The sequence below is a fragment of the Squalius cephalus genome (assembly GCF_949319135.1).
Source record: "Squalius cephalus genome assembly, chromosome: 6".
Classification (NCBI taxonomy): Eukaryota; Metazoa; Chordata; class Actinopteri; order Cypriniformes; family Leuciscidae; genus Squalius; species Squalius cephalus.
This window is the reverse complement of record NC_137127.1, coordinates 14,587,744-14,600,603: the sequence shown is the minus strand read 5'-3', so window position 1 is coordinate 14,600,603 and position 12,860 is coordinate 14,587,744. Positions and strand designations below refer to the sequence as shown.

Here is a 12,860-nt window from a genome sequence, read left to right as displayed (position 1 = left end):
CAAGCTGTATTGACGTGTGCACAAATGTGACTAGGATTAGAGACCCTTTGAATTCTCATGCCAGGGTGTAAAGATAATGTTAATAATGTAAATTCATGTATTCATATTCATCAGAAATAAACCATGGGGAGAATTCCTCAATTCCACAATAAGTGCCATATTGGATTGTTGGTGATATTACAGATTGATTTATTGCATCTGTTGATACTCGATATATTGGTCGATTTTGAATATTTAAATGTTCATGCTTATTTCCTGTATTTTTACATTTAGGTAACCATTGTCATCATGTAATGCTCAATTTAAAGTTAATGTTTAAGATCTTTAGCAGATCACAAAATAAATATACATTTTTCATTCTATACATAATTTTGTGATCCCTAAATTCAGTTGACTGTAGTTTTTATTTGTTTAGACAAAATAAAATAATTGGCCAGAATTGTAATATCGTGCATCCCCAAAGGGACCTTTGCAAAAATAAAAATATGCAGACTTTCACGTTCATGAAATCGTGCAATAGTTTTCTCGTGCACATGAGATATGTCTCGTGCGCACATGAAAGTCTGTATATTTTTATCCCCTTTAGGGGCTCCATAGGTAACAGTTGTTTAGATTGAGAATTTATTTCAATGAATTTATTAATTCAAATAAATGCATTTAACATAAATGGAAGACATGCTCTGCGTTTATTGTGTGTTAGACAGAAATGTGCTCATACCAGAAGAAAATGGGGCAAATTTAGACCTTAAAGTTCATTTCTGACACTTATGGGCACAAATCATACAAACATTGTACAGTACACCAGTGTATTTTGGACCAGCATGGCTTTTCATCATAATGGCCTGTGACATCTCAGAGAGAGGCTGAGCTGTGATGCTGTCTGCCTTTGGATTATTCATAGATTGCAGCAGACAGGCCCTCTAATGGCACATCACTTCAGCCCGGGAAGCCTGGCCTATAGGTGTTAAAGAGCACGATCTCTCATATCTGACATCTCCTCTCACTCTGATTGACCATCTCCCCATCAATCATCAGCTCTTCTACTGGCCCAGCTGTCGTTTTAATTAATCCATACTGTAGAAATGCTTTGCTCTGCAGTGTGCAAGGGAGCATTCGCTTGTCCGCAAACCCATGTGCTTCAAATATCCTTTCTGCATCATGTCTCGGCTGTGTTTTCACATTGCTGTCATCCGGTTAAAAAGTCTTAGCATGTTGTCAGAGGCAAATAATTCCAGATTTACTTCTTTGAGTATAGACCGAGTCACTCTGACTTATGACAGCTTAACATAAAGTAGAGTCGAAGGGGAAGCCAGAATTACTATGTAAACACATAAGCATCAAGGCGTCTACGATCCGCAAGCCCAAGGACAAATATCTCTCATCTGCCAGGCTACAGTGCGGCGATAATTCCAGAGATGAAAGCTGGATGGGTTTTAGTGAGGAGACAAACTGCTTCCTACATCCAAGGGCCCGAAGACTCATTCGACGTAATGAGACGATAAACTAAATAGGGGGGAAATAAACTCAAAAACACCAGCGTTTAGATGCACATCTGTCAATGTGGCATAATAAGCACGTCTATAATTCTCTCTGCAATGCACTTTTTGGTGCAATACGTCTGTGGGCTTGCTTAATGTGTGAGGCACAGGGACATATTAATGGCCGTTCAACGTCTGTCCATATTAGATGTGCAGGCGTGTATGAGAATAGCGGTGTGATCGTAAATTGGGCTGCTTATCTGATTGCGCTATGCAGTTTATGACATCATCCCATAGCTTTATATTGATGCTAAATCAGGATGTCTGCTATAAGTAAATGCTCCCTGGGCAGCTGGTCTGGACTCAGGACAATTACTTACAGAGATGGATGGTGCTTTCGATTCAATAATCTCAAGTTTAAGAGGGTCTGGATGTTGTGAGGCTTCTAAATTGCATTAAAGTGTTTTTTAGAATCTCCCTGGACTGTTCCGAATACTCAATTTATTTCCAATTTTCTCTAACTTGAATTTGTATTTACGTTATACGAGTAAAACCGCAGTGTTTTGATATGCTTATTAGTAGAGTTAAGTCAAAATGGATGCCACATTTAATTTGATGCGAGTGAAAATAAGGCTGAAAGGAACAGAAGTTCAGTCCGTTTAATATTGGTACCATCTGTAGTGGTCAATATTTAGTGATGCTTCATCTTACACAAGCACGTAGTGATGTTGTGGAAATTGTTACAACATTACAATGTACAAAATTGGAAGATCAACATTCGTTTTGAGATTTGCTAAAGATTACATTTAACATTAGTTTTTAAAGATTAGATGTTAGAGAGTGTTAATGACAGCAAGTTAATCTAAAGGAAGAAAATGCAATAAATTAACTATCAGCAAATACATGTTTATCCAAAAGTGACCAATATTGATAAATGAGAAAATTTTAATAACCGATATGGTACTGATATTTTATACATTTTTGTCCATAAATTATGCACGTTTCCAGCTTTACAATTCACCTGATTCTTGTGAAATCATTTTGAGAGATATATTACTGCACCTGAGTTCAACTCGGTAGCACTGACCTGGCTATTTTTCTTCCGCAAATTCAAAAATGCCTATAAAAAATAGACTTATATCTTCTAATAGCATTTTAATCCCCTTAACTTGTAACTCAGTGTCAGAAAGTCTTTTTCCATATCGTTGTAATCATTCACATACTAACGCTCTTTTGCCTGGATCAGGCTGTAATGTTCTGGCTGCGCATTCCTCACACCTCTGCTGTCTCTCCGCCGTAATGATAGCCAGACAGACGTATCAGCTGTGAATGCATAATGGGCTTTTTCTCTTTCCATTAGAGCCGGGATTCCATTATCCCTGCAAACAGTTTTTGTGGCTCTATTATGGTTTCATTGTTGAGAAAAATCACACTTGCATTTAAGGAAATCAAGCCACGTCTTGGGTTGCATTTTACTTCTACACTACGAGCATGGTAGAAGTAATTTAAAGCTCTGTTTTAAAATCCAATGAGCTGTCTGCATCCTAACATCGAGTGACCGATTTGTACACTTAGACATCAACATCCGTGTAGAACCCAAATATGTGGAATATTCTACTCAATCAATTGGTTCTAAAAGAGTTTGACAATGTATGTTGAGTAAAACAATTAAATTTTAAAATAAAATAAACTATTTTATTGAATACTTTACAGTGTTGTATAAAATATGTGTATAGTCAAACGTGTAATCATTATTTCTCCTGCCTTATATGCTACGCTAGAATTTGTCTAAAATTTGGTATCTTGAATACCTAATCAAAATGGACAATTGCTTTTTTTAATGGAATATTGCAGTATTTATTATAAATGATTTATCCGTTTTAATCCCTCGTAATTTTGAATCATAATAACTTTCCCCGCCACTTGCAGCAACATCTCTTCTGTTCTCCGAAGATGTGTTTACTGGCATGAGGGCGAGAGAACCTGTCACTCACATGAGATCACGGCAATAGCAAACCACAACCATCAACAAATCAATCAATTCCCAAAGGACAAAATCAAACAAGTCCTGCCCTACTACATTTTTTCTTGTTCAAGAAGCAGTATCACTCGCCGTATCATATACGTCCCAATAGGGAATAAAAGACTATCGCAACTTCCATTTCATATCAGGATTTGTACGTTTTGAAACGGCCTCCATTGGGCACCTGTGATGCCTAAACTGCAGTCTAGGTAGGCAGTTCACTATGTTTCATAAGTCTGCACATGCGTATGAACATGAGAAGGAGAGGGAATGACTTAAGTGCATAAGCACATGTTGAGTTAACAGGGAGCTGCGTTTTAAGCGCCTTTGGCAGCGTCTCCCAGCGAAGCTCTTGGGGGATTTTTATTAAGAGTCCTGGTAGAACTCTAGGATGCTTTTGGTCATTGCTCACCCTTTTAAAAAAGCCTCCACGCTCACAGCCAATCAAAGTGTGCTTGCTGAGATGTTTTACATTTTATACTCCCAGATTGACGCAGATTTTCAAACTTTATCTGTAACCCTCAGTCTAAAACAAAATGAATTTTTAGAGCAGGTCAAACCTGCATTTCTGTGAATGTAGGTTTTAAAAATCTAGCTCTCACGTATAACATTGTTGGCACTGGCAGGTATTGTATTTATGGTGTAATCAGTTTATCTTTATGTGGAAAATGCCGTTTTATTAGCTCATTTTCTGGAACAAGTTAATAGGCTCATTTTCAGTAACAGATACTGAAGTTAGATACAATTAGCACAGCACGTTTGGCATACACACCTTTCAGAGTGAGATCACAATAGTTATTCATCAGCATTAAGCTGTAAAATGTCTTTCCTGAGGACTTGGCAATTTTACTGTTTTTCCACAGTACAAACGGCATTGTTGGTAAGCTAATAAGGTAAATGTGTTTTGTGACAGAATTTTGCATGGCTTTGTGCTCCACAAGGGAAAAGTTATTTAGCAGTTGTTTATCTTTTTATATTTGTTACAATTAGTTGAACTGTAGTTTTGATTTGGTAAATATGTCGTTAGAAATCAAATCATAGAGATTAAATAGAAATAGACAAATATGAGAAACAACTTTCCATAGTTAAATTAAGGACATCAATAACAATCTAGAAAGTAGTAAATAAGTGTTTTGTATAGAAATAAAGTGTGCAATAGCAGTATGTGAAATAGTGGGTGATATAAACAAACAATATGAATTCCATTTCCGCCACACAAGAAATAGCTGTCAAATATAATTATATGATGACATAAATTCAGTATTACATAACATTTTTTGAGATCATAATAGTGACAATGAGGAGATACTAACTTATGACGTGAAAAAGTTGAGTTTTTGGTTGTAATTGACTAGTTTTGACTGTTTATCTTTAGTATCTTATCATTTTGCATCCATAATGTTCTTTAAAAAAAATGGATCTAACTACATATATACCACAATATACATGTTTTTTAATACCAATGAACATTTTGACTCAGTATCCAAAGTAAAAGGCCATGAGAGTTGTGCTTTAAAGGGATAGTTCACTTTGAAATTAAATTTTGGTATGTTTTAGCTTACCTCAAGGGCATCCAAGATGTAGGTGTCTTTTTTTCCACAGTAGTTTCAATTTTGATATTTTTAGGTCAAACCGTTCTTGTCTGTCAGTCCTATAATGCAGGTCTATGGACACTGTCTCAAAGAGCATGCACAGAGTCCAAATTAAAACAATTCCCCATCGTCCAAATTAAACAATTCCCCATCGTAAGTACACATTGATGGCCTAAGACACGAAACGAGCGGTTTGTGTGAGAAAACGAACAGTATTTATATCGTTTTTTAACTCTTGTACACAGCCACGTCCAAGTGATCTGAGGGCGCTCGCGCATCCTGCTGTGTGACGTGTGCGCAGACTGGTGCATATATATACACTAGATGTCGCCTTGGCTACGGCAGTTCATTGGAACGAATGCCGTAGGCAAGGCGGCATCTATTCTAGTGTATATATATCTATGCACCAGTCTGCGTACACGTCACACACCAGGATGCGCGAGCGCCCTCAGATCACTTGGACGTGGCTGTGTACAAGAGTTAAAAAACGATGTAAATACTGTTCGTTTTCTCACACAAACCGCTCGTTTCGTGTCTTAAGCCATCAATGTGTACTTAAGATGAGGAATTGTTTAATTTGGACGATCAGGAATTGTTTTAATTTGGACTCTGTGCATGCTCTTTGAGATAGTGACCACAGACCTGCATTATATGACTGACAGACAAGAACGGTTTGACCTAAAAATATAAAAATTGAAACTACTGCGGAAAAAAAGACACCTACATCTTGGATGCCCTTGAGGTAAGCTAAAACATACCCAAATTTAATTTCAAAGTGAACTATCCCTTTAATGCAGCATGTTTCTACCATCTTTTTCCTATAAAAACAATGTGGTATTTGATAAGTCTGGTGATTTTACTGTGTGGGTGGTTCAGTTCAGAAGAAGCCCTGGTATGTCAATGAAGCATGTGTTAAGTTCAGCTCTGGGTGTGTGTTGCTGTGTTTTAGGGAACAGGTGTGAATTTATTACATGGCCTTGTGTGTACACATGGTCACGTATGCACACTCTTGCACAGATGGCATGTGAATGCTCTAACGCCTTCTGTCAGTGTATGATGAAGTGATGCTTTGTAGGCATCACCCCGTACAAGAGCACCTGCCCACCAGGAGCCACATTTATATCAGTCTCTGTATAGGGGCTTCAAAAATCAAAATGGCTGCAAACTAAATTCTTTTTTCTATTGTTATCTTGTTTTCCGGTCTTTTTTCACAATAAATGGGAATTTGAATTAAGGTAAATGCAAAGCTCTCTGCATGTATATATCATGAATTAAAATAATCTGCTGTGTCGTTGAGGTCAGCACAAGCGGTGACCCTGCTGTGCATTCGGGCATGTCACCCTTTGCCCTCACCCTTTCTTTCTTCTCTCAAAAGAGCACAGCAATATCCGTGACTTTTCAGAGATAGTAATTCAGAGATGAACACAATGTGTGAAGGACTCAAATCCGTTTTGGTTTTCCTAACACACAGGAAACAGATCTGCATAAAAGGGGCGGAGTCTAGGATTAGAGGGGACGCTGTGCTCTCCACTGCCACCTTGTGCCCTCTTCACATTGTTTGGACTGTTTTGTACAAGAGATGAAACATCAGTTTAGTTTTAATAACCATATTTTAATAAACATCAATTATTGTTCGCTAAGAGGGTAGCTTGGTTTTTGTTTACAACCAAAAATCTTTTTTTTTTTTTTTTTTCAATAAAAAAATGTTTTAGTAAAGTGGTTTGTTTTTAAATTTATTCACTTAGACATTTAGGCCTTGAAGGGTTGAAATATAAGTGAAATCATCTGAAAAGGGGAGTAGTTTCAGAGTTGGAGCAATCTAATAAATTTTGGTAAAAGCTTCCTTCCTTCCTTCCTTCCTTCCTTCCTTCCTTCCTTCCTTCCTTCCTTCCTTCCTTCCTTCCTATTTTAAGTTAAATAAATAAAATGACAATAAAATGTCATATCAACAACAAGAGTATTTGTGTTATGTATATTTTTTATATATCATATTGCCAGATTCTTGGCAATACACAGCCCTAATGTTTATATGCATATATATATATATATATATATATATATATATATATATATATATATATATATATATATATATATATATATATATATATATATATTAGGGCTGTCAAAAGATTAATCGCGATTAATCGCATCCAAAATAAAAGTTTGTTTTTAATAATATATGTGTGTGTACTGTGTATAATTAAATTTGTATATATATAAATACACACACATGCATGTATATATTTAAGGAAAATGTGTTATTTATATATAAAGAAAATTATATTTATATATAATATAAACTATATAAATATATATACAGTATATGTATGCAAATATTTCTTAAATATATACATGCATATGTGTGTATTTATATATACAAAATAATTATACACAGTACACACACATATATTATGTAAACACAAACTTTTATTTTGGATGCGATTAATCGCGATTAATCTTTTGACAGCCCTAATATATATATATATATATATATATATATATATATATATATATATATATATATATATATATATATATATATATATATATAAAAGATAATAGAGGCAGAGCAGTTTAATACATTTTGGTTAAAAGTACTCAAACCACTGCTCAAAAAAAATCTATAATGGTGTAAGCAGAAGGTTTTGAGATTTTACAAGAAGTATTTCTTTTGTGCTTGTGAAAATGTATCCTGTATCGCTGCCTTTTCCTTGTCTGATTTAATTTATGTGTTCTCAGCTTTGCGGAGAGGTGTGTGTGAAGCGTTGCAAAGCTTCAGTGTTTTGTTTTTCCCAGCGTTCTACATAAGAGAGCTCAGATCCAATGATCTGTCATGCATCCTCTATATATAGTGCTCTGTGGTTAGTGTGTCTGAGCGGGTCTCTCCTCTGCTGTCTACCCTCAGACTTGAGTTAATGCAGCCTGGAAACACGAGACTCCCTCTCCCACACAGCCACACAGCAGCGGTGATGATCCACTGATCATTTGGAGATATCTGGTATGATGAAGGTGATCATGTGGTGGATTTGTTTGGTTTTGGCTGACCTGGGTATCTGACATGCTTGATTCACCTTTGAATGAACTCATTCAGTGTTGCAATAAACACACAATAGACAATAAGCCACAGGCTTTGTTCTGACAGGGGTAGACAAAAATACAATTTGTTTTGGAATATCTGACTCAAAATTGTTTAGGTTTTTGTATTATACAAACAAAAATCACAATCCAGTGTTTGCAAACCCAATATTTGGATTAATGTAGTTATATTAATAGCATGGCCTGTCTGAATACTCAATTCTGGGCGACTCAATTCCATAGGTGTGCAATGAAACCATTTTATGCACATGTAGTTCCAAGTCAGATTAATCACCTTCTATATTAATGCTCTGCTTTCACTGAGAACACACACTTCATCGCGCTGCACAGACACAGAAGCAGGAGCAGAAACTTCTTGTCAACTCTGCTCCATGACTTTTATTAATACATTAACTTTTCTATTCAATTGCTTCATTATAGGCTATTACTCAGAAAGGAGGTTCTAACGTCACTGTATTTGAAATAATTAAACTTACAGCTTCACTGCTAGTAGAGAGAATGTTGACTGAATTGTTTGCTTATGTTTATACAAATTTCGCATATTTTTATAATGGGTGTAATTGTTCTTTTAAATATTAGTGTTCAATAAATAATACTTTGTTATATAAATAAAGGGGTCTGCTAGTGACTGATTTCGACTTTAGTGAAAGTTACGTTATTATGACATTTAGGTGGCGTCAATGAAAGAGTCAGTAGCAAAGACTTTTATATGGAAAGGGACTGAAACAAATGTTGTAAACAAAGACATTATTTTGTTCTTTAAACACCTATAAATCTGTTAAACTGTCAACTTGACATGAATCCGCGGTGGAAGGTAGTTCCGCACAAAAGATGGTTTTAATATGACACATTGTTTCTTATTTACACACAAACATCAAACTGTTGTATAAAAGCTCTCTCTCTCTCTCTCTCTCTCTCTCTCTCTCTCTCTCTCTCTCTCTCTCTCTCTCTCTCTCTCTCTCTCTCTCTCTCTCTCTCTCTCTCTCTCTACTACAGCCAAAGCTTTTTATCTCTTATCGGAGGGGTATCTTATTAATCTAATGACGGCAAATAAATTACTTGCAGATTAGCTCTCTTTATTGTTTCTGCTCGTAATTTCTCACTCTCTAATTATCAGTTAGCATTATGCTCAGCCGACTCACTCACTCTTGTAATTACTCGATCAGCGAGCAGAACATATGGAGGTCAAAATTAGATTTGCATTCTACCTCTGAAAACCCGCTCAATGAATCAAGAATATGTTGATGCGATGTTTGCTAGGGAATGTTTCTGTCTTTATTGATTGTGCACTGCATTGCTGTGTAAATACTGATGGTTCTTGAGGTGGTGTTTTAAAGGGCAGCTCTGACATGCAGCGTCTTCCTCGAGCTCCTGGAGATACTGCGTACTCTGGAGACAGTGCTGCCATTTTGCATTTCTTGCTTCACGTAAATGGCACGATCATTGAACCGTGCATTAATTTGGCTGCATTCAAGGGAAATGTTCAGAGATGGTACTTTCTCTTGGTGCTTTATTCTGGCTTAAAACTGCTTTTAGGAATGTGTGTAAAGGGGCTGCATGTTGCACTTTTGTATAGTTTTATTTCACTTACAGTATAATGTTAGCCAAGGTGCTTACACAACAAAAAAAAACGTTGGTTTTTACATGACCATTTTCCACCATACCTTTAAGACAAATGGATGATTTATTGACTGTAAATGCCACTGGAATTAAATGAGAACTTTGTCTGCATAGTATTGACTAAAAAAACCAATTTGTTCTTCGATAGATTTTGTAATTGGCCAAACAAACACTCATTGGCTTAATAATTGATTTATCAGTAGTTAATAGAAATCAACTACGATGAATTCTAAATTACCTTTTTGTGCGACTTAATTTGCATAAAATCATGGGTGGGTGGGAGGGAAGTGTTGAGTTCTGTAAGTTAGAGTATATCTATTGAAACCATTTTATATTTACCCTTTATCTGATGTCCCAATACAGAGATCTTCATCACTGCAGAAATCGGCTCTGTAAATTTAAGAGACCACCTATGATCTAACTTGAAAGTATGATGAATATGTAAAATGTAATGTTTCACTGAGCGATTTCTAAAGGTTTGGAGTGAGATTTCTTATGTGGTTGGTATACTGTAGGACTCTTTCTCCACATATCTCTGTGCTACGCTACGCACTAATTTCTATAAAACCAAGAGGGAATGGAGAAATATGAATTCATGCTCATTATCATAACAAAGAGGCAGTTTAAGCAGTGTGATTATTAATGATCACAGGGACGTCTGCGGCGTAACTCCTCTTTCTTATTTCACGTGTATATTTTGTTATTTATGCTAATGTGCACAAAAAGGTTGCATGATGCTCTACTGCTGTTTTTTTCTAATCTTCTTCAACCCACTCTTTCATTTTTTTCTATTTCTCACAGCATTATTACAGTCTTGTTAGTTTTGTGTCCATTTACAATGTGTATGTGTCCTGATGACTTGGATTTAGCACTTCATGAACACTCACAAACAGGGATGTATCTAATATAGAGGAAGCATCCTTTTCTTTCTTATTTATTTATTTATTTATTTTTTCATGAATTGGACTGATCCGGTTTTGAAGTTCAGCTGACTTAATGATCCAATCGCAGTAAACATATTATATTTAGTGAATAAATTCAGATTGGCTGGGCAAAGTCATGTTGCTGAGAACAGTTATTAAAGGGGTCCTATTATATATATTTTTTTTTACTTTCTTTACTGTTTAATGTTGTTGTTTGAGCATGGGAAAAGGTCTTCAAAGTTAAAAAGCACAATGTCCAAAGGGAGTTATTCTCTATATCAGTGCACACTATTTCTGAACTCCCTGAAGCACCTCGATTATAGTCTTGAGTTTTCTTCTGGGAATGTACGTTACAAATTTACTCATTTAAATAATTCCCGCCAAGGCATATGCAGAAAAAAAGGGTGAGGCCTGGTTGTGTTGCGTTAGTAGTTTGTTGAAACTCACAGTTATGGTAAGGGGCATGACATTCTGTATTTTGTGAGTTTTCTTGGTCCATTTCTCATTTCTTTGTTGTACAACATTGGAATTATTAAATGCTGCAGCAGAACCATGAAGAATCTACCCATGACATGAATGCTAATATTGCTTAGAGTGGAACGGCTCCATTTTTCTCTAATGTCAGAGTTGGTTGCCACTTCAGCAGTATTTCAGCGCTGTGATGTTTTTGTATTGAAGAGCTGTCGTTTTGATTTAGCTATAATTCAGCAGCAATGTGGTACACGCAACAAAATGAGAAGAATGTGAGATGAAATATGTGTCTTAGAAGTGTGCCTGAATACCCTGGAAATCCAGAGTTCTCGCGAGAGCACAAGTTGAATTTGCTCAGCGAGTTTACTCTGACGTCGAGTAATGATGCTCATTAAATATGCCCTTGTATCCGAGCTGCACCAATCACATCGGGTTATCTGATATAGGCGGACCAGAGGCGAGCTAAACAGATGAAGACAGCGCTGTGACGTCAAAGTCATTAGTAAACATTGCAAGATGGCTATAAATTAATGAACACCAGTTGTTTGAAATGGCTTTGGCCGCTACAATGAACGAGTTAGACTTGGCTTTTTATCTAAAAGAGGAACAGAAGACGGCGCTCAAATCGTTCCTTTGCAAGAAGTGCGTCTTTGCTGTTTTGCCGACCGAATACGGCAAGAGTCTAATCTACCAGTTAGCTCCGCTGGTAGTTAAGCGTATGGGGCTTGTTGTGATTGGTAGTAGTGTTATCCAATTGCGTGCAGTGAGATTTTCAAATGCATGCTTGGTGCCGCCCCTCGAGCTGGCCGATTTTCATTAGTCTAATCTTTAAGATTTAGGTCTGGATTTCCAGGCTAGTGCCTGAACACATACAGAACTCAAAGGAATAGTTAACCCAACCCTCAATGGAAAGTGCTCAGCTTTTGTATTATTAACAAGTTAAGATGCTTAGAGAAAAGCCAAGACTACAGGAAAACACCAACAACCAAAAAAAGCTGTGAAAGGTTGTAATATTCCCACACTCTACTTCTAATAATAGTCTCTCCCCTCGTGTGTATTTTCCATTCCTTTATATAATTTTTTCTCTGTATGTTTCTCTTTGTATCTATTTGGCAGATATTTGCCCACAGAAGCAGGAGTTGCTCTGTTATTTTGCTTTTCTCTCTCTCTTTTAGTGCAGGCTGGGACTAGTTGTCTCTGAGGATTGTATATTTGTGTTGCACAGATGTACGTAACGATTTTAATCCTGTACGAATCAAACATGGCTGTTTTGATCTCTCACACAATCCTAGTTAAAAGTTACAGAGAAAATTCCATTTACATTATTAAAATTACATTCTGACTCATTCAGGGGTCCTTATGTAATCCCATCTTCATTGGAACATCGTTAATTTCTTGATTGAAACATCAAATAATGTTTTGGGTTTTTTTGGTGCAGATTTATTATTGATTTAGAGATTTTCGCCAATTTTCTGGGTAATGATCAGGTAATGATCCTCACATTAATTAATCTCTTTCCATTATTATATACAGTAATGTTATAATTGAATATCCAGTGGGTTTCATGGCCCATTTAAAATAAGTGCATTTTATGCAAGTGCAAGTTATCTTTTGGTCCTTAATTTCTTTACAAAATACTAGTTAGTGAAAGATA

The 12,860-nt window shown here is 36.2% G+C and overlaps 1 protein-coding gene across 1 annotated transcript in view; it reads left to right on the top strand.

Annotated features, from left to right (window-relative positions):
• The window catches only part of tmtc2b (transmembrane O-mannosyltransferase targeting cadherins 2b), a 102,787-nt gene that overhangs the window by 48,110 nt on the left and 41,817 nt on the right, over positions 1–12,860 (top strand). The gene's annotated exons all lie outside the window — the stretch shown is intronic.